We start from the raw sequence: 22,421 nt of genomic DNA on the forward strand, positions 1-22,421 counted from the left end.
GAAGAGAGATTTTTGATTTGAAGAAGCTCTGAGTTGGTTTATTTTGATTTGATTTGAGAGATTTTTTATTTTTGATTTGAAGAGAAGAAGATCGAAAGGTTTATTTTTTGATTTGGGTTTTTGATTTTTTATTGATTTTTTGGGTTTGGGTTTTTGAAAATGAAGGAAAGAAGAGAGAAAAGAGAGTGAAAATGGAGGAAAGAAGAGAGAGAGAGAGTGAAAATGGAAGAAAGAAGAGAGAGAGAGAGAGAGAGTGAAAATGGAGGAAGGAAGAGATCAGGGAGAGCTGGGGGATCGGAGAAGACGAACTGTTCCAGAATTAAAAAAATATTTTTAATTAAAAAAAAATCCAGAATTTTTTTTTTTTTTTTAATAATTTTAAATTTGCTGACGTGTCAAAAGATGACACGTCAGTAATTCCTGACGTGTTAAAAATCACACGTCAGGAATTCCTGACGTGCCAAAAAATGGCGTGTCAAGAATTCCTGACGTGTCAAAAAAATGGGGCGTCAGGAATTCCAGACGTGTCATTTTTTGACACGTCAGAAAATTGTTGACGTGCCATTTTTGGCATGTCAAAAATTTTCCTAACGTGTGAAAAATGACACGTCAGAAATTAGGAATATTTTTTGACATGTTAAATCCAACACGTCAGTATTTTCTGACGTGTTGGATCTAACACGTCAGGAATTTCTGACGTGCTATATTTGGCACGTCAGGAATTTCTGACGTGCCATATTTGGCACGTCAGAAATTGCCAATTCCTGACACCCACATTCTTCACGACTGAAACACATCAGGAGGGTTTACTGACATGTCAAACAACCTGACACGTCAGTAAACCTATGTCAATAAAAAATCGTTTTTTTGTAGTGATAACTATATATATATACCTGATTTTTGAGACTGTGTCGGAGAAGGCTTGGTCGCCGGAGTGAGCAGTGGCGGTGACGGGCGCCGGTGAGAGAGAGAACCACCGAGGGAGAGAGAGAGAGAACCACCGAGAGAGAGAGAGAGAGACAACGTGAAAAGACCTGGCTGAGAGAGAGGACGCGGGTGATCACGAAAGAAATGTTGAAGAGAAAGAAAGAAGAAAATATATTTTGAAAATGGGTTTTGAAAATATAGGTCTGCAGCAAGAAGACGTGGGGTAGAGAAAGAAAGAAGGAAGAAGAAAATATATTTTGAAAATGGGTTCTGAAAATATGGGTCTACAGCAAGAAGACACGGGGGAGAGAAAGAAACAAGAAAGAAGGAAGAAGAAAGAAGAAAATATATTTTGAAAATGGGTTTTGAAAATATGGGTCTGCAGCAAGAAGACGTGGGGGAGAGAAAGAAAGAAGAAAGAAGGAAGAAGAAAGAAGAAAATATATTTTGAAAAAATGGGTCTGCAGCAAGAAGACGCGGGGGAGAAAAACAGCGGCGGATCCACTGGGTACCTTGGCGGTGCCGTGGCACCCCCAAGGATTTTTTTTTTTTAATTTTTTTTTTTTTTTTAACCCACGGCACCCTCAAAAAAAAAAAAAAATTACAATTTTATCAACCCTTCAGCACTCAGCAGTCTCCCGCACGCCGCACCAAGGATTTCTAATTTTTTTTTTTTTTTTTTTAACCCACGGCACTCTAAAAAATAAATAAATAAATAAAAATAAAAAATAAAAAAATTACCAACCCTTCAGAAGTCTCCCGCACGCCGCACCAAGGATTTGTAAAATTTTTTTTATTTTTTTTAACCCACGGGCCACAGCACCCTTAAAAAAAAAAAAAATTTACAATTTTACTTTGGCAATTTGATCTCCCGCGCCCCAGCTGCCCAGCATCCCCAGGCTCCATCCCTTCTCCTGTAGTCCTGTTCTTCAGTTCTCCCGCAGGACCCAGTGACCCACACCGCACGGCTGTATACCCCCATCCCCATTCAACCCAATTTGTTGACAGCAAATAAACCAGTCCCACCTAGAAAAAAAAACGGTTCCCTCTCTCAGTTTCTCACCGCTTCGGTGCTTCATTAGGCCTCAATATTGAGCGAATCGAAGGCCAAACAAGCTGGCTGCAAATCTCAGTCAAATTTTTAGCTACAGCCTACAGGTAACCATGAAAGCAAAATGGATAAACTTGGTGCTTAACATTTTTATTTTCTTTCACTTTCTTCAAGTTTCTCTGCAACCAAATAGTATGATTCCCATGATTTAATCTTGTCTCATTTCTTGTTAATTGTTAATTGTTATGCTTGATTCTGGTTGTGGTTGTGTTATACACATTGTTTGTGATGTATTTAGGTATGATTTTCCATTATCCGTGAGTTCTTTGCACATGACTAAATATTTGTGCACACCACATGTTTGACAAAATGCCTAAGTGACATTTTTGAGCCACTTACCTTGATTCATGACTTGAATTGCTCTTGTTTATTGTCATTAAGGTTTAAGCTTTTGATTGTGAGGGATATAAGCATTTGTTTCCTTTTTTGGCCTTGCTCAAACTTAACACACATCACATGTGTGATGTAATATCTCAATGATGTGTTATGTGTAGTTGGTCAAATTTCCCTTGTTTTTCTTGGAGAGATTATGGCCAGTGGCGGAGCACCCCAAAAAAAAAAAAATCTCTAAGACGCTCTCTCTCAGTCTCTCAGATTCGCTCTAGTCTCTTCGTTCTCTATTCTTTCTATCAAAGATTGTCAGATTCACAGGTAACTCCTTGTCTCCTCCTCCTTGGCTTCTCAATTGCTTTTGTAGTTTTATGTTCTAGTTTTAGATTTATATTTTGCTCCTTTTATAGGAAGAGGGTTGGGAGAAAAGTTCAAATACTTTGGTGTTTTCTACAATTCAGTTAATTTGGCCCTTTTGGGTCCAGCGGGTTCTTAGGAAATCGAAATCAAAGACACTCTCTTTATCTTCTCAGGTGAGTCACAACACTAGTAATTTCCTAAACCATAAACTTTTGTGCTACATTTTTTATTCATCCTCTGTTTTTCCTCTGTTTAATTTGTGTGTTTTAAACTTTAATGTTTATTTTGTTGCTTATATCCATATAAACTTTGATTAAACATTAATTTAATTTCACTATTAATTTGAATGATTGAATAAACTTAAATATATGTATGATTGCTTATTTTGTTGTTTAATGTTTATAAACTTTGATTGTCTCTTACGGAGTCATGATTTAACTTGAAAATTTTCGGTTCATAAATCAGGTCAAAATTTAAAACCATCGATTCATTCTTCAAAAGGAAAGAAGTCGACATTTCGAAAAGTAATACACTGTTGGAATCTAATGCTGAAACTTCAAATCCCAATGAGCGTCATCTTAAATCTCCAAGGGTTGAATATGAAGAACATCCTTTTGAATCTCCAATTGCGGAAACACAAGAAATTTATTTTAAATCATCCACACTCAATGTTAATGAAGTTGATGTTTCTTCTATTTCTATAGAGCGAGATCCAGGATTACGTCCTCCAATGTGAGACTATCCAGTCAATCGACGTGATGAAATAAGACGGGCTTATTTGAAACATGGTCCAAATCGATTTATTCTTGCAAATTATCCACTTTCTGAACCAGAAAATCACCCTCGTCGCTTTCAAGCCTCTTGGTACAAACAATTTCCTTGGCTTGAGTATTCTCGTTCCAAGGATGCTACATATTGTCTACTATGTTATCTTTTTACTATGAAAAGAGATGGACGTCCTGGATGGGATGTATTTACTATCAAGGGATTTAGAAATTGGAGAAAAGTTCATGAGGGAAAAAATTGTGCCTTTTTGACTCATATTGGGGAGGATCCTTGTTCACCTCATAATAATGCTATGAAATCTTATGAGGATTTACGAAATCAATCATGGCATATCGATAAAGTATTGAATGCACAAAGTATGGAACAAATTCAAAATAATCGACTACGTGTGAAAATTTCTATTGATGTTACTCGGTGGCTTGCATTTCAAGGATGTGCTTCTAGAGGTCATGATGAGACTCTTGATTCAAAAAATCGAGGTAATTTTCTTGAGCTGGTTAAGCTTTTGGCATCATATAATGATAAAGTTGCAAGCGTTGTTTTGGAAAATGCTCCAAAATATGCGAAGTATACTTCACATACAATTCAAAAGGAGATTTTGCAAGTCATTGCAAGTAAAGTGTGAGAGAAAATTCGTGAAGATATTGGAGACTCTAAATTTTGCATCATTGTTGATGAGGCACGTGATGAGTCTAAGAGAGAACAAATGGCAATTGTTTTGAGATTTGTTGACAAAGATGGTTTTATACAAGAACGTTTCTTTGATATAGTTCATGTTAAAAATACATCGGCATTGACTCTAAAGAATGGAATATCTGATGTTCTCTCTCGTCATTGCCTTGATATTCAAAATATCCGTGGACAAGGATATGATGGTGCTAGTAACATGCGTGGTGAATGGAAGGAATTGCAAGCATTATTTCTTAAGGATAGTTCTTGTGCATACTATGTTCATTGTTTTGCTCATCGATTACAATTAGCATTAGTTGCTGCATCTAGAGAGGTGTCTCTTGTTCATGTGTTCTTCACAAATTTGAACTTTGTTATCAATGTGGCCAGTGCTTCATGTAAACGTCATGATCAACTACAAGCTGTTCATGCAACACAAATTGCACATATAGAAGCTATTGGTGAGCTTGAAACTGGAAAAGGGGCTAATCAAATTAGCACTTTGAATTTGCATTTTAATTCTATTTGTAGCCTAATAAGGATGTTTGATGCTACTTGTACAGTGCTTGAAGATGTTGAAAGAGAAGGAGGTACTTACTCTCAACGAGGAGTTGCTAAGGCTGCTTATAAAATGCTTACATCCTTCGAGTTCATATTTATTTTATATTTAATGAAAGAAATTATGGGCATTACTGATGTTCTTTGTCAAGTTTTGCAGCAAAAATCTCAAGACATTTTGAATGCTATTAATTTGGTTTCTATTGCAAAAAAACTTATCCAAAAGTTGAGAGATGATGGTTGGGATAATTTGCTTGAGAACATTGTCTCTTTCTCTAAGAAAGCTGAAATTGGCATTCCGGATTTGAGTGCTCCTTATATTGAAGGTCGAGGTCGTAGTCAAAAGAATCACATTACATTGGAGCATCTTTATCATTTTGACATATTCAATACTACTATCGACTTTCAATTGCAAGAGCTTGATAGTAGGTTTGGTGAAAAGGCGATAGAACTTTTGACACTTAGCTCTGCTTTGAATCCAAAAGATGCTTATAAATCCTTTAAAATTGACGATATATGCATCCTTGCAGAGAAGTATTATCCTCTTGATTTTTCTGAGCAGGAGAAAATTAATTTGAGATATCAGTTGAGGTATTTTGAAGTTGATGTGCTTACTGATCCGACATTACAAAATTTGTCTTCCATTGCAGAATTATGCCAAGGATTGGCAAAGGCGGAAAAAACAAAGACATATGATCTTATTGATAGATTGATTCGTCTTGTTTTGACTCTTCCAGTGTCTACAACAACTACCGAACGAGCATTTTCAGCAATGAAAATTGTTAAAACACGACTTCGCAACAAAATGGAGGATGATTTTCTTGCAAATAGTTTAGTTCTCTATATTGAAAGGGAAATTGCTGAGAGTTTCGATTTAGATTCAATACTTGATGATTTTGTACTTCTAAAAGACCGTAAAGTGCAGTTCTAGACACTTTTTTTTTGTATTTTTATCTTTTTGATATAGTGTCGACATGTTACATTTCTAATATATCAATTTCAACACATATTTATGAACTTTTATAGATATTTTTTTGTGATGCAAATATTGTGTGAATTACCAAATTTTTAGGTGAAAAAAAAATTTTAAGACGCCAGAAAAATTTTAGCGGCACCCCAAATATTAAATGGCTGGCTCCGCCACTGGAGAGAAAGAAAGAAGAAAGAAGAAAGAAAGAAAGAAAGAAAGAAATAATAATAATAAAGCTGGGAAGGCAGTTGGCGTGCGCGCCTTCCTGAGGTTGTTTTTGACGTGCCACATGGCATGTCAAGAATTTTTTACATGCCAAATGTGGCACGTCAAAAATTCTACCTATATTTTTAATTTTTTTTATTATAAACATAAAATTTTAATTAGAGAATAATAATTAATTGTAACATTTTAAATTTTTTTAAAAAAAAAAATTTAATATTACTAGCTAGACTGATTAGAGAATAATTTTAATATTACTATCATTTTTTCACCTTATATAACTAATTAGAGAATAAATAATTTAATATCCATACAATATTACTAGACTGATTTATGCATGATAACTAATCACAACTTTTATCAATGAATGAGTATGATATGTTTCAAAAAAAAAAATGTAATTTATACTAATATGATAAACTATAATTTTCCTATCCAATCAAAATTAATTTTGTATGCCAATTAAAATTAATTGTTTTTTAATACATATTTTTTATATCAATTATTTCCTAATTACAATCAAATGTTAATTTTTTTTTTTTTGACGTGTTGGTTAGACACGTCAAAATGTTTTGACGTTTTAACTACAACACGTCAAAATGTTTTTGACGTGCCATGTGTAGCACGTCAAAATGCATGGCACGTCAAAAACATATAAAATTATATTTAATTATATTATATAATTTAAATTATAATAAATTATATTTATTTTAATTTTATTAAGATTATATATTAAATTATAGTTCTATTAAAATTATATTTACTCTATCATATAATTTCTATTAAAAATTGTATTTATTCTATTATATAATTTTTTTCTTCTTATATGTCCACATTATCCATACAACACAATTACAATTAATTAGAGAATAAATAAATTAATATTCTAGATATATAGATAATTAGATGTATCCACTCACCGACCACATATTTTGTGTTGGCCGAGTTAATGTGAGGTTTGTGGGTCTTATAAAATAAATGTATTGAGTAGTTTTAATATATATTTTTAAAAAATTAATATGGCTAGCTATCATATTAATATTATAACTAGATTGATATATGCATGATAATATTATGTTCAAATTAATATTAATGAAATTGTTGAATTAGATGCATGCATGTGATAATTATATTAATTAGCATACAATATATAAAATGAGCATGCATATATACAACAAACACACACACACACACACACACACACACACACATATATATATATAGATATATATATATATATATATATACATGTGATATATATATACGTACGTATACATATATACCAAGTAATTTATACTAATTAATATGATAAACTTAATTTTCCTATCCAATCAAATTTAATTTTTTATGCCAATTAAAATTAATTGTTTTTTAATACTTATTTTTTATATCAATTATTACCTAATTATTTACAGCTAAACAATTTATTTTTTTTGACGTGCTGGTTAGACACGTCAAAAACTTTTGACGTGTCAAATAGGCACATCAAAAACTTTTGACGTGTTAAAATACAACACGTCAACAATATTTTTTTCGACGTGTCTACTTAGACACGTCAAAAGTTTTTGACGTGGCAAACATAAGTTACTATTTGCCACGTAAAAAAACATCTATTTTTTTGTAGTGAGTCCTCATCCGGAGACCGTCCAAACGGTGTTATGTCCCATCCGAACGACCATCATAGAATTGTAATTTGTCTTTAATTCGTATCTCTTTTAGGGTTCGTAGAATGTCAAATTGATTTAGTTTCGTACTTTTATTAGGTTTAGAGTTTGAGGGCCTATAAATACATACTTTATAGACCCTAGAACGCGATTGTTGTTTATGATTGAGTTTTGTTCAATAAGAAGCCTCAGGGTTGAGCATTCTTTTGTTCTTCCTTCAAAACCTAGAGAGTATCTAGCGTTTTAGAGAAGATTTCATAGATCATTTGATAGAATCAAGATTCAGAAATACCTATTTGTTCCTTATTGTTTTTATTCGCTGCAGGCCACTAAGTCACGCTGCATCAATTGGTATCAATGGTGTAGATCAGCAAGCCTTATCTACAAGTTCCAATCATTAGCAGCCGTGTAGGGTGGGTGGATGCTATTTTCTTATTCTTTTCACCCAACCACGTCTTTTTTATCTTTTTCTTTTTTTTTTTTCCAAAATCTTTAGGGCCTAGCCCCCTAGGATCCGTCCTAGATCCCACAAAATTAGGGTTTATAGATCACAGTCTTTTTATTTATGGGATAAATATACTTAAATTCCTTGAACTAAACATTATTTTCAAAAAAGTAGCACAAACTAATGGTGACGCTTAAATACATTATACTACCATTTAGTGGCAAATGAGCAACTTTGTTAGGGTTGGATAGAAAAGTGTGTTGCATGTGACCAATTTTCTGTTTTTCTCCATATAATAATACTCTTATTTTCTTAAAAACCAAAACAAAAAATTAATTTTAAAAAAATAATAATAAACGAGCAATTTATAGGGCAAATTTTATTTTTCAATGGTGAAAATATTGAAAAAAATTTAGTTAAAGTGATCGCTTACAAGGCACGTGATCATTTTTTCATCCAACCTAAGGGTCAAGGCTAATGAAGTTGCTAATTTGCCACAAAATGGTAGTCTATCAAAATATCACACTCGTCAATTCGTGAGACCTTTTTGAAAATAGAACTTAAATGTATATACTATATATCCCATAATTTCATTTTATTTTTTTTAGACTACTTTCATTCACATGTCTTCAAATATGCCTTTTGGCACTTTTTATTACAATCTTAGTTATTTAAAGTTGACCGTGTAATAGAAAATATTTGTGGTTTTATTTGCAGAGTAAATGAAAGATGAATCATGAATATGGAAAAAGAAACCTAACCGCTATTAAAAGAAATAAGTATTTTAAAAAAGTGAAATGATAACTTGAAATGGAGCTTTGGAGGTGAAAAATATGGTTTTTGAGCTCGAAATTGCATTTAGTGAGCATAGTTTAGTGACAATGTGTTACGTGAATGATTTTGCAACACATAACAGTGATAGATTTTAGGTTTTGATGGAACCTAGACTTTTTAAATTTGATGAAACTTTAAACCATTTTTTCAAACACAAGATATGAGATTAATTATCCTTATTCTTTATTAATTGATCACCCTTTAAGTAGGAGACTCAATGAATACATGAATCAAAGAAGAAGACTTTGAGAGAAACTCCTACAGTCACTTAAAGATAAACTCCTAATCGTATTATGAGATAGACTATAAACTCCTACTTTTATTAAACTAAGGCAATAGAGATTTATTGCCATAAAACACTCCACCGTGATACTACATACTCAAACTCTTAAGTAAAATAGATAATTGTCGACATGACATATCCCATTTAATGTATTATCATAACACAATAGTGTGCGCATCAAAATGAGATTTTAATATTGGGGTCATATGTGCAATTAAATTTGTTCCACCAAATTTAAATTTTTGTTGGGTTGTTCCATGTGATTCAACCCTTGATTCTAATGTTTTATTTCCCGATGGTGAAGCACATTGCAAGAGTGATAGCCACAAATTCTACGGTCTAAGTACACCAAAAAAAAAACAAACAAAGAAGAGAGATACTTATTTCTGTCTAAGAATTTCTTACTACCATGATTTCATATGCCTTCACCCATCCATCCCCATTGGTAGGGAGGCTAAGAACTTAGAGTAACGCCTAACGCCTAGTCTAAGTGTAACGCCTAACTCGTCAATTAAAGTATTAGCAGCAGTTTTTTTTTTTTTTTCCTAAGTTTAAGGAACAAAACTATTTTTTTTTTCTCTATGAAAATATATTTCACAATAACTTTCTTTACATTTTCCTGTACTATTAAAATATTATTTCTTTACAGAATACAAGTTTTCTACCTATCCTCACTTCTTTTTTTCACAAAATTCTAACACAATCCTCAATTAAAAACAAAATGATGAAATATGAGATAGGAAAGAGAAATGTTTAGATTAAAATAATGTATAGAGAACCAACTCTTAAGGATTGATTAAATATAGGGAATCTGATGTGAGTAAATTTTGTGATTTTTTTGACATTTTTCCTAAACATAGGGAAGAAAATGGCATATAGAACATTTGCTGCTAGTGCTCTTAGTATAGAAGGGTGCCCCTCCATTTAATAGAACTAAAAACTAAATTGGAAATGTTCATATCTTTCAACTTGTTTTGAACATATATAGCTATACGGGGCATATGTACATCACAAGATTCAAGTTTGCTATTATTATTATTATCATTATCATTATTGTTGTTGTTGTAGTTGTAATTTATCTAATAATCTAAAAAATGATTTTAGCCATAACGTTTTTTTTACAAGAAAAAAAGAAATTTTAGCCGTAAAGTTGCTCCCCTCAACCCCATCCCCCCTTGCTTTCTAAAAAATTATAAAAAGAAAAGAAACATATAAAGGAGGCATTTGGAAAACTCTGGTTGCTAAAAGAAAGAAATGGAGGAGTAATGGGAATGAGGTCATAGCCAGCTAGTACATTGCGGCGGTCAAAGGTTGCAAGTAACACGGCTTTCACGTTTAAAACTATGTTTTTTTAGTTCATATTGCCTTTTTGACTCCGCCCCATCTCGTACGTTCAAAATAAAATAAAATAAATTAGACGATGGAATTGTCCGTCTAAGTTCTACGTACGCATGTGACAAATAAGAATATGATTTTTTATTTTATTTTAATAATTAAAGGCCTATATTTTCATCTTTCCACAAATAAGTCTAACAAACTTTTCATTAGTCTTTGTTATTTTGTCAGTGTGTATGCAAATCCACGTTACCATGTCTCATGTCACAATAGACAATTTCTCCTAGGTAGTGCAAATTATATATTATATGAGTGCATAAGCATCCGCACTTTATGGGGGGTAAAATTTAAGCTTTGTTTGTTAAATAGCATCAATTTTATAAGGTACTGTTTATACTAAAAAAATAAAAACTTTATATTGAAAAGTAAAAAAAAAATTGTTTTATAAGGATTTTTTTATTTGAATAGTAATAAAAAATTAATGATATGATATAAAAGTGAGAATGTTTTGATGTCGATTTTTTTTAAAAAATGAAATGAATAGTGTGTGGGAATGTAATAGTGTTGTTTAACAAACACTACCTTAGTAGCCGTCTGCTCGTCTAGAGCAGACAAAATCCATCCATATAAATAATAAGTAATACAAGTATTTACAGACAGATTTATAATATGAAAAGAAAATACACCTATTTTTATAAACTTTGGACAATGCAAGTAAATTGAAAGAAAAAAATAATAATACAATTGAATTGAATTATGTTCTTAAAAAAGTACAAATTTAATTGTCTTGGAATAATGTCCACAGCTTAATAGTAGACACAGTGTCAAATGTTTAGCGTTTTGGTGACATTTCAAACCACCAAGCCAATTTTTCTTTTTTCTTTTTTTTTTTTTCTTTTTTTTTGACAGAAATTTCCTTTAATCTACTTCGATAGGTGACAAGTGTCATCTCTCATATATTTTTTTTAATATTTTTAAGAGTCGTTTATTGTCATTTTACTAACCTATAAACCTAAACATTAATTTTTTTAGAAATTCAAAGATGTTTGAATAACACTTGTCACTTATTGAAATATGTTGGATAAAATTTGTGACTCTTTTTTTTTTTTTTTTTCAAGTCCACACAAGAGGAGGAAAATGGGAGAATGAAATTTAAACTAGTGACATCCACTTCATGAGTTGTGGTTTCCAGCCGGTCTCCAGCCGATTAAGTTATCCCTTAGGGATACCACCAAGCCAAATTAGTCAATATTAAATGCATGAAGCACACAAAAATAAAAGTATCAATATGATAAAACTAGGAAAAAAGTACGAATACTCCCTCAAAGTACTCATAATCCACTTGTAACCCATACTGGTGGACCGATAGTGGATGTGGAGCGGTTTTAACCACCCACTTGAACACCCTTAATTTTTTTTTTTTTTTTTTTTAAATGTTCGTTTGGGATTATTGTTTTAATAAGTGCAATTTTAAAATTTTCGTTTTAAAAAATTACGTTTTTGAAATTACTACTTTTTAAAATCGTAAAGGCGTTTGGTAAAACATGTTAAAAAGTATTTTTTTTTTATCAAATATTAGTTATGCAAAATTATGATTTTGGTTTAAATTCACATTTTTTCAAATAAGCACTCCTAACCTACTTATAGAAATCGCCTTTTTTTTTTTTTTTTTTTTTCTTATTTTAGGTTTAAGTGATTTTTAAATCGCAATGTCAAACGTCTTACATTTTGCAATATCTTTTAAAAACACAAATTATTCTTGCAAAATTACCATTTGAAACGCACCATTATCGAATTATTTGTCACAAGACAAAAACTCATGCCTTTAATTGTCAAAATTATAAAATTGACCTTTATTTGTTACATATATAAAGGTCAAGCCTTAAAGGACAATTTACCCTTTTATACTTGTGTTGAGCAAGTGCAATGAAAAATAAAAGGAATACTCTATTAACATTTTCTTTTGATTGGGACAATTTATTGTTGAACATATTTAATTAGTATGAGCTTATAATATGAACATATAATATTCAAGGAACGTGTATCCTTTTTCAAACCAAAGTAACAAATTATGGAAACAAAAGGATAGTCAATGAAGTGACTTGATTTTAAAGAGATATGATCGTTAGCCAATTATATTTATTTAGGATATAAAATTTTTAGGATATTAATTAAATAATTAAAATTATATTTTCTTATTAGTTTAAATTTTTAGAAGAAATAGAAATTTACAGAACTTTTAAATTGTTTAGAGCATCCACAGCAGCTTTTCTCTCATTTTCTTTAAGTTTAGGAAACCAAACTACTTTTTGCTTCCGTATTCAAATACATTCCACAATAACTTCATTTTATAGTTCCATATAACATTAAAATATTATTTGTTTTACTTTTGTTTTGTTTTTATATTCATTTATTTTGCATAGAAAAATGTGAGAAGAGAGAAAATGTCATTTTATGATTATAATAAACCATGTGGATTGCTACAGTTGAACCCAATACAACAATCCTAATGTATAGGGAAGTTGCTGTAGGTGAGTTTTTGTAATTTTTTTTAAAAGATTTTCCCTATGTATAGGGAAGGGAAGCAGCTTCAGGGTAGTTGCTGGAAATGATCTTGGTGACCAAATTGATTTTTTTTTTTTTTTTTTTTTTTAGGATAAAAATCGAATCAGAACCAAATTTTAAATATTAAAAATGTGTTTCAGCCCAAATTAAAAATAATAAATATAATTGAATATTATCCCGTACGTCTTTTTAATTAGAAAGGACAAAATCAATTCCATCTTACAATATGATAACGTAAATGAAGGTACATATTTCTTTCGTGATAATCAATCGGATTGGTTACAGGCTGGGCATGTTGATTTAATATTTTGAATTTGACCACAATGAGAATATAGAGAGATATTTAGCATTTATTGTACATCTCTATGCATGAGATTCACAAATTTTCTATTAAATATTTGGGTCAAATGTAAATCTCACAGATTTAATTATATATATATATATATATATTTTAAAAAATAATATCTATGTAAGATTAGGAGAACACCATAAGATTCCATATATTACCGCATAGAGAATAACTTCAATCAAGTCGTGTAAATTGAGTGTTTAGCACCATCGAATAGGAAGTAAACATTTAAGCTTGAAACACTAAAAAATAATATAATTATTCACACCAAATATTTTTCATTCTCTTGACAAAATATCAAATAGACAAAATATCTATCGACAAAACCATCGAAGCCACTGTCTTGGTTCGTTTTGGAGACTCTATTGTCCAGAGCTCAGAGGTAAGTGGGAGGTTCGGTGGTGAGTGGTGGGCGTTGAATTAAAACAAAAAGAAAAGTCCATAAAATCGATTTGAATTAAAAATACAGTGTACTCATCTTTATTGTATTTTTTTTTTTGAAAAAGGGGCAACATATCATATTCATTCATAGAAAACATTGCAAGCATAAGCTCTTACAAATAGAGAAAAACTCTGAAAGTAAATCACAATCGAAGCTAAAGATACATGCAATAATAGCCAACCATTCAACCATAACTGAGCACATTTGTTATCCCATGACTAAAAATCAGGTTTAATATCAAATCTGTACCAAACAAACATCATCCGCTGTATAGGAAGCGTTTATTCCTAGACCTTGAGAGGTAAAAAACACTCAATGTCAAAACTCATATTCCTCGGCCCGCAAAGTTAGAATATCATTCACATTCACAATTCAAAGTTCTAGACTATAGTTTACATCAACAACCCAAAAGTCTTTACCAAAGTCAGATACCCTGTAGCGCAAACCAGATATTTTTATATTACGTGTCAAATTTTTGTTAAATACCGTAAAATGATTGATAAAATGAACTCTGTACTGCATAACAAACAAACAAAAGATAAAAATATAATTTCTCCTAATTTTATCATTAAAAAAACATTTATTTTTTCAGCTAATGGACAAAATCCCAAAAAGATGTCTAGATTTTATCAATTTATAATATTATATCTCTCGTAGGCTGCAACGGAGTCTAATTAATAATGAAGATACTTAAAGGCTCGAAAAGACTCTCCCACGCTTCAGGACAAAAGCACCACGTAGCGCTCTTGCAACTTTCATCCAAATCCACGTCGGCGCTTACGTTAAAGTTAGCACCTCACAGGCGTACGAAGAATAATTATAATTTTTAAACTATTTTAGTGGATATTTTTAAAATATTTTTATATTCAATTTTTTTTTTTTTATCATTTGTATAAAAACAGTCAGGATGGAGCCAGCCTTAAAAATAGGCAGGAGTCATGGCTTAAAAAATTTAATGGGCATGGCCCATTAGCCAAAAATTTAAAAAAATAATAATAATAATCATAAAAAATTGTTTTTTCCTTAAAAAAAAAATTTTGTTGTCATTTGGGGGAGGCTTGCCCTGTCAGTCTCCCTTCCTCTGTTCTTGAAAACAGTAAATTATTATATAATTGATATAATGTAACAGTTAAAATTAATCATTATTTTTTATTAGAATGTTGATCTAATTCGTAATTTTCACTCCAATGACATTGAGGTATATAACAATCTATTAAATTACTTTATCAATAATTATCAACAGTATTTCTTTGAAGAATTCAATATAAATATCAGTTCCATTAATATTGTTGATAAATTTAAGGAAATTTACTCTATAATCCTTAATTAATAATTTGAGAGACGTTGTGGCGTGTGATGTGTTAAATCACCACCTATTTTAAAATTTTAAGTTAATAAAAATAAGATAAAACTGTAAAAAAGAAATGTTATTATTTTTATTCATATATTTTAAAAATTTATTATTTAATTTATAAGACTTACACGGCAATCCTACAAAATTTAAGGATAAATTTGAAAACGAGACGGACAGTTGAAACGGAGGAATTACCGCTATCAACAGTAAAAATGGTGTCAATCTGGACTGTCGGCGTCAGTGGTGGTGCCCACTAGGCCAACGGCTAGTGGAGTCCACAGATCTGTCGGCCCCGGCGCCGGCGTGGCCGTCTCTATTTGACTAGGTGAATCGATATCTATTTTAACGTGTCGTGAGCACATTTTCATTGTCGTGTCTTTTTCTTGTCTTATTAATTTTATTTCCAAACGTTTTTTATTCATGACACAACTGGGACAATTCCACTGTTTTGTTTTAAGCTTTCTTATCCGATGAGAGTTCTTACTCCTAAAATTGTGCTCCACGTAGGATTGTGCCGACATAACTTACTTTTTAGCAAATTAGGCAGATAATGTGAGAGATTTTGTATAAGATTCAAATGTTCAAATGCATTTTGAGCTACTTAGCCACTTAATTGGACAAAGAAATTTCATGATAGATCTCTTCGTATACTACATACCCAAATTACTAAGAAATTTTAATAAATCCAGCTTCTTTTTTTTTTGGGAAATATAAATTATGAGTAATTACTTTTTCCTCCCATCAACTACAACGCATTGTTACTTTGCTCTCATGAATTGACAACCCTACTGTCCGACTCCATCAAACTACTATTTCGTGCTCAAAACCCTCCTCTGTCAGTCAAAGACGTTAACTCAGACGATCAAAGTGACAATGTGTTATAATTCATGGGGACAAAGTGAAAATACATTGTACTTTAAGGAGGCAAAGTGACAATGTATTGTAGTTCATAAGGCCAAAATTACAGGTTAACCGTCATAGTTAACGCCTTTGATTGACGGAATGGGGGTTTTAGGTACAAAATGGTAATTTGATGGGACCGGATAGTAGAATTGTTAATTCATGGAGATAAAGTGACAATACGTTATAGTTGATGGAAAAAAAGATAATTACCCCTATAAATTATTATAACGACTATTAGAACCCTAAGATTGAACCCTATGCGGAATTAAATAGTGTTGATAATGGCTCAAATTGTCAACAAGTGTGAAGATAATTGCTGGAAAATATCAATATTCAAGTTGGTGGGCTCAAGTCATATTTATCTACAAGAGGATAAGGTTAGTTTTAAAAGGAGTCCAAGAACAACTGGAATTTGATTTTTTGGAGAAAACGTGTGTGGATAAACATGTGGGTTGCAATGCTTATCTTCATCATGGAAAAGACTTTGTATTCATGATGGTTTCGTTTTCCCAGTAGCAATTGGATTAAAATTGTTCTCATATTTTTCGTGATTAGCCACTATAAAAGGACATGCAGTCCTTTGGTTAAGTGGAGATCCGGAAAATCCAAATTGGTGAGAACACTTTGTGACTTTTCTTTATTAGGTATTTGAGAGGGACAGTTGAGTGGGGTGTACAAGGGGTTAAGGGCTTGGGTTTGGGATATTAAACTTGAGCGGTTCAGGCTTGTATCATTGTACTCAATATTTTTCAATAGTAAAGAAGGAGACCGGATCACGCCCCGTGGACGTAGGCATATTGCCGAACCACGTAAACTCTTTGTGTATGTGTGTGATTGGTGTGTTCTTGTGCGTTTTATTTTCAAACTTGTCTTTCGCATAAAGGGCTGGTGGGAAATTGATAACCAATTAATTATCAATTTTCCCAACAATTGCTCTCATGAATTGACAACCCTACTGTCCGACTCCATCAAACTACTATTTCGTGCTCAAAACCCTCCTCTGTCAGTCAAAGACGTTAACTCAGACGATCAAAGTGACAATGTGTTATAATTCATGGGGACAAAGTGAAAATACATTGTACTTTAAGGAGGCAAAGTGACAATGTATTGTAGTTCATAAGGCCAAAATTACAGGTTAACCGTCATAGTTAACGCCTTTGATTGACGGAATGGGGGTTTTAGGTACAAAATGGTAGTTTGATGGGACCGGATAGTAGAATTGTTAGTTCATGGAGATAAAGTGATAATACGTTGTAGTTGATGCGAAAAAAGATAATTACCCCTATAAATTATTATAACGACTATTAGAACCCTAAGATTGAACCCTATGCGGAATTAAATAGTTGTAGAGGATTAAAAATGGGAAAAAAGTCATGACAGGTCAACCTAAGTTTTTATTAAATAGAAACCAGTTTGAGTCTCTCTTGACGGTCGTTTGAGTGAGTGTGTAGCATAACAGAAGATAAAAACCTCGACTCGAGTAAATTTATAAAAATTTCATAAAGTGATGACATATTTGTTAATTAGCAGTAGTTGAATAGAGTGACTCTCACTCTACGTATTTATCATAAACTAAACTCTTTAAGAAGATCATCATTGTAAGTGGTATTTTTTTTTTTTTTCCCCCTTTATAGTCAAAGCTACAGCAACTATGTGAATGTAGCCCGAAATTTGGGTGAACCAAGTTAAATTATTGTATTTTAATTTGTTTCTTTGTTGTTCTTTATTATTATATTTCTTCCGGTTCGTTCCACAGCAACCCCACAACTTTTAAAGAATTCAACTTTTTCATAGAAAAAAAAAAAAAAGATGACAAATTTTAATTTAAAGTGGACCAATGTTAATATGTTATACATGAATGCTAGGCGGCTTATTTTGTTTTTTTCCTAAATTCAAGTTCATTCTAGTTTTGCTTATAATTTTCGGGACAGTTTTTCTTCAAACTGAGTTGAAAGAACTTCCTCTAACTCAGTTTATAAAAATAATATGTGTCATTTGAACATGTGAAATGTACATGTTTTTTTATAGTAGTGACAAAGTTAAAATAAATAATATTAAAAACTCATGTGCATCTTACATGTTATTTAAAAAATAGACACATGTTATTTTTATAGATCAAATTAAAGAAAGTTCTTCTAACCCAATTTAAAAGAAAATTCGGTCCGAAACTATAATTATGTTTGACCAAATTAGAAAAATTTAAAATCCTCGGAAGAATATATATATATAGATAAATGGTGGAGGGTATCCAATGTTGACATTTAAGTTGGACAAAAAGCAATTTTGTTTGACCAGTAGGTATTTGATACAAATTAAAAAATTAAAAAATCGTGGCGCATTTGTTGTGAAAGAGAACACAATTAAAGGCAAATATAAAAGCCACAAAAAGAAAAAACATAATTACACTAACCTCTCATCAAAGTACAACTCATTTATGGATTGTCTCCCACGAACTACCAATCGTAACATGACCTCCTTTCATCTCAACAACTAATTTTTGGTACTTACCAAGAAAACACATGTGACGTGCATGTGCTTAATTTTACCTGTTCTTCAGGTAAAAAAGTACAAAAAAATAAAAAAAAATTCTTTTAAACTTCAAAGGGTTTTTAAAGTAATTTGTTAAGTTTAAAAGCTCTCGATTAAAGATATTAAACTTTTAATTTTTTTTAATTACCTCATTTTATTATAATTTTTTGTTAAATATTGTCGAATTTCTCAAAATACTTATGTTGTTTTATTAGAAAAAATAAATTAAAAAATTTGTAAAGATTCCAGAGTTTATTTTTCATTTTTAATAAAAAAAAATAACTTTTTTTTTTAATTTTATTTTTTACCAAAAAAAAAAAGAACAGGAATATTTTGAAATTTTTGACAAGATTTAACCGAAAATCTTAGAATAATAAGATAATTGAAAATTTGATTATCTTAATTACGAGTTTTTAAACTTTTGAAAAGCAGTGTTAAAACGAGTTGACTTTCATAAGATTTTGTCAGTTTCTCATAAAAATTAACCAAAAACAAAAACAACTGCAAGAGGGATGGTCGAATTACTACCGAAGCTGCACTCAAATCAAATGGAAGGTGGCCGAGCCACCCCTAAATGTGTTTGGGTGATAGCTAATCCATCCCAAAGTGTGTTTGGGATGACTCGACTACCTCAAATCACATGAGGAGTGGTTTGGCCACCCCTAAAGGTGGTTAATTACTTCTTCTTCTTTTTTTAAATTTATTTTTATTCCCATTTCTTGGACTTTTGTTAAACTTTAAGAATATTTAAGTTATTTTATAAATTCAAGGCATTTTCATCACTCACGTGTTCCTTTTTATGTCTGATTTAATAATGTGTTCGACTAACTAAAGAGTTTTTTTCCGCCAATATTTAGTAGTCAAATGAGATCATATGTGACGAGGTTGTAATTTATATAAACAATGTGTAAATGAGTGTAATTGATAAGCTAATAAGAGTCGATCTTTTAATTTAAAAAGTGTTTTTTTTTTTTTTATAAAAGTTTCATTTTTAAATGCTTTTGAAATAAAAATAAAAATAAAAATAAAACAAAAAAAACAAAGAAGTCATATAAGCTTCATTTTAGCCATTTTTAGGGTAAAAAAAGTAAAAAAAGTACTTTTAAAATTTTTTATTAAACATGTTAACTTTTGTTTGTGTTAGGGTTATCCTATATCTGTTGTGAAATGAGCTGGTGGTTACTTTATAAGTGCGAGAAAAAATCTTACCTCTTGAGCTAGCTTTTGGGGTTGAGAGAGGCCCAAGACTACCCAACACTGGTATTAGAGCTTAGGTTTACCAACAAATTTTAGTCCAACAGTTCACCACGGGAGAAACGGGTTGTCGCCCCTTCGACCTAGGGCCCGATGTGTGAGAGGGAGATTGCTTTTGGGGTTGAGACTTGAGAGAGGCCCAAGACCACCCAACAGTTTGGCACAGCTTTTTAAGTACTAAAAATATTTTTTAAACTTTCTAACGCAATTCTAAACGGGCCCTAAGTGTAATAGAAAAAAAAAAACATAAAAACAAAAAACAAAGAAAGGACAGAAATTTTTACCAAACTGGTTAGGAGAAAATTTCCTTCAATCTACTCTAATAAGTGACAAGTGTCATATCTCACATATTTTTTTTAATATTTTAATAGTCATTTATTAAAATTTCACTAATTTAGAAAATCGAGTGGGTTGAAAAAAATTTCACGTGTCGGAAAAAAAGGGAAAATAAAAAAAAAAAAAAAAAAAATTGTAACGACTAAAAACTTAAAAAGGAAGAAAGCTTGAAAGTTGAAACCATGGAAAAGGGCTAGTAAAACCTAGAACTTTTCCAAAGGAATATTCTCTCCCATGACAACTCCCTTTCTTTATAAATACTCCCCCACGAGCATTACGAGGCTTCAGTATTGCAGTTCCCCCTTCCCCTTCCAACCCCAATACAAGTAGAGTTTAAATCTCAGATCCAAGCAAGGTCGCCCCATCTGTGCAGCAGAGCAGAGGAAGTTGTGTGGGTGAAAGAAAGAAAGAAAGAAAGAAAGAAGGAAATGTGGTTTCTGTTTGTGTGTGATGAAGAAGAGACGGAGTTGGGGAGGCAGCAAGCACCCGGATCATGCCCTCACTGTGAAGGAAAAGTGCAAGCCATGGACGTGGAGCGGCAGTGGAAGTTCTGTTTTCTGCCCGTCTGCTTCAAGATCAAGAGGAAGTATTTCTGTACTCTGTGTGCCAGGCGCTTGGAGTTGAATTACCAGTGATTTCTCTCATGGAAACTGGGATTTTTGTATATATGATTTTTTTTTGTGTTTTTAGCAGCAAAAATTTCTTGGTTTTGTTGAATGGATGAGGATTTGTGTGCCATTAGAGGCTCTAATTTGTCATGTATTTATGAATTGCAGATGATGATGCCCCTGGTTTCCGGTGTTATACCGGTTTGGGTGCATTGATTGCGAAGACGAGAGATCCAAACATGCCTTTTCTTTTCTTTCCTCTTCTCTCTCTCTCTCTCTCTCGTTTCCGGATCCCCATTCTCCCTGGCCCCATCCAGCAACTTCAAATGATTTTTCGAAAACGATCTCTCCAACATAAAACTTCAGGGTTTCATTAAAATCAAGATAACGTATACGTTCAACCGTACAATATTACGAACAAAGACAAGAAAATCTTTCATCCTTGCTCGAGTGATTGTTGGATTGTCGCCTTCGCCGGACAATTCGCTTCTTTTTTAATGTCTCAAATACCATAATTGAAGATTTTGGTTTACTTCTGCTCATACTGACTTCAATATTGTCCTTCTTTTTCATAATGTATTTACTAATTTTTTTAGGTTATCGGTTTAGTCGGTGTCTAACCAATATTTTTATTTCGCCTATCGACAGTTAGAAGTAATTTGTTGCACGGTCTATAGGCGATAAACAGTTAAACTAAATCTTTCACCTCTATTATTTGTAGAGCGTCACAAAATTCTCTACGTACCCAAATCATTGCTAAATTCTCTGCATGTTACAGTTTTTGGGTGGTGAAAGTATAAGCATTTCCCATGGCATCAAAACTAAAGCAAGCTAAGAGCAATACTTGTAGCACGTAGGACTAGATGGTGGGTGAGAACATAAAATTTGAATGATTATGGGTCTTTCTTTTGGTAAATGGTTTTTTTAAGAAAAAGGTGCAAACCCACCTAATTAAAGACCCGACAACCTCGCCACCTAAGCTACAGCCGTGTTGCACGAGGGGCCACTCCTGTTATCTCGCAATTTCTAGTTAGTTTTCTTCTTTGTCGCTATAACTTATTTTCATTAAACAACGTTGGTTGTGGGTTAGGAATTAGGATTGAGATTCAAGGGTCTTTAACGGGGCAGTTGAATCGGCTAGGATGATATTTAATTAAGAGGAGATTATTAGTTTAAATCTTCCTGTGCGAACATATAAAAAGACAAAAAAAAAAAGAAAAAAGATTAAGATACCGGCAATATAGTGAGAGTTGCTAGTGGATTTGTTTTGAAATCTTGACTATTTATTTTCATTCAATAGTCACAAATTCGTCACGTATCTCACTTAATATAAAATAATAAAATATTATTTAAAATTTAAAAATAAATATAAAATAATTTATTAAAAAAAATGAAGTGGTTTAGCCACTCTATTTTTTTCTTAGGAGGTGACTGGTCACTCCAACTCAGCCGATGCCATCGTCAAAGGCTAGTTAGAGGTGGTGTCATGGCCGTAGGGGTGGCCAACGCCACCCCATAGGCTAAGCTGGGATGGCTTATTTTTTAATAAATTATTTTATTATTTTATTTTATATTTATTTTTAAAAT

At 31.9% G+C, this 22,421-nt stretch overlaps 1 pseudogene; it reads left to right on the forward strand.

The window, feature by feature from the left end:
• The window catches only part of LOC132190950 (uncharacterized), a 24,427-nt pseudogene extending 3,566 nt beyond the window's left edge, over nt 1-20,861 (forward strand).
• Nucleotides 20,862-22,421: the final 1,560 nt, after the last annotated feature.

Source organism: Corylus avellana, chromosome ca8, assembly GCF_901000735.1.
Source record: "Corylus avellana chromosome ca8, CavTom2PMs-1.0".
NCBI classification, from domain to species: domain Eukaryota; kingdom Viridiplantae; phylum Streptophyta; class Magnoliopsida; order Fagales; family Betulaceae; genus Corylus; species Corylus avellana.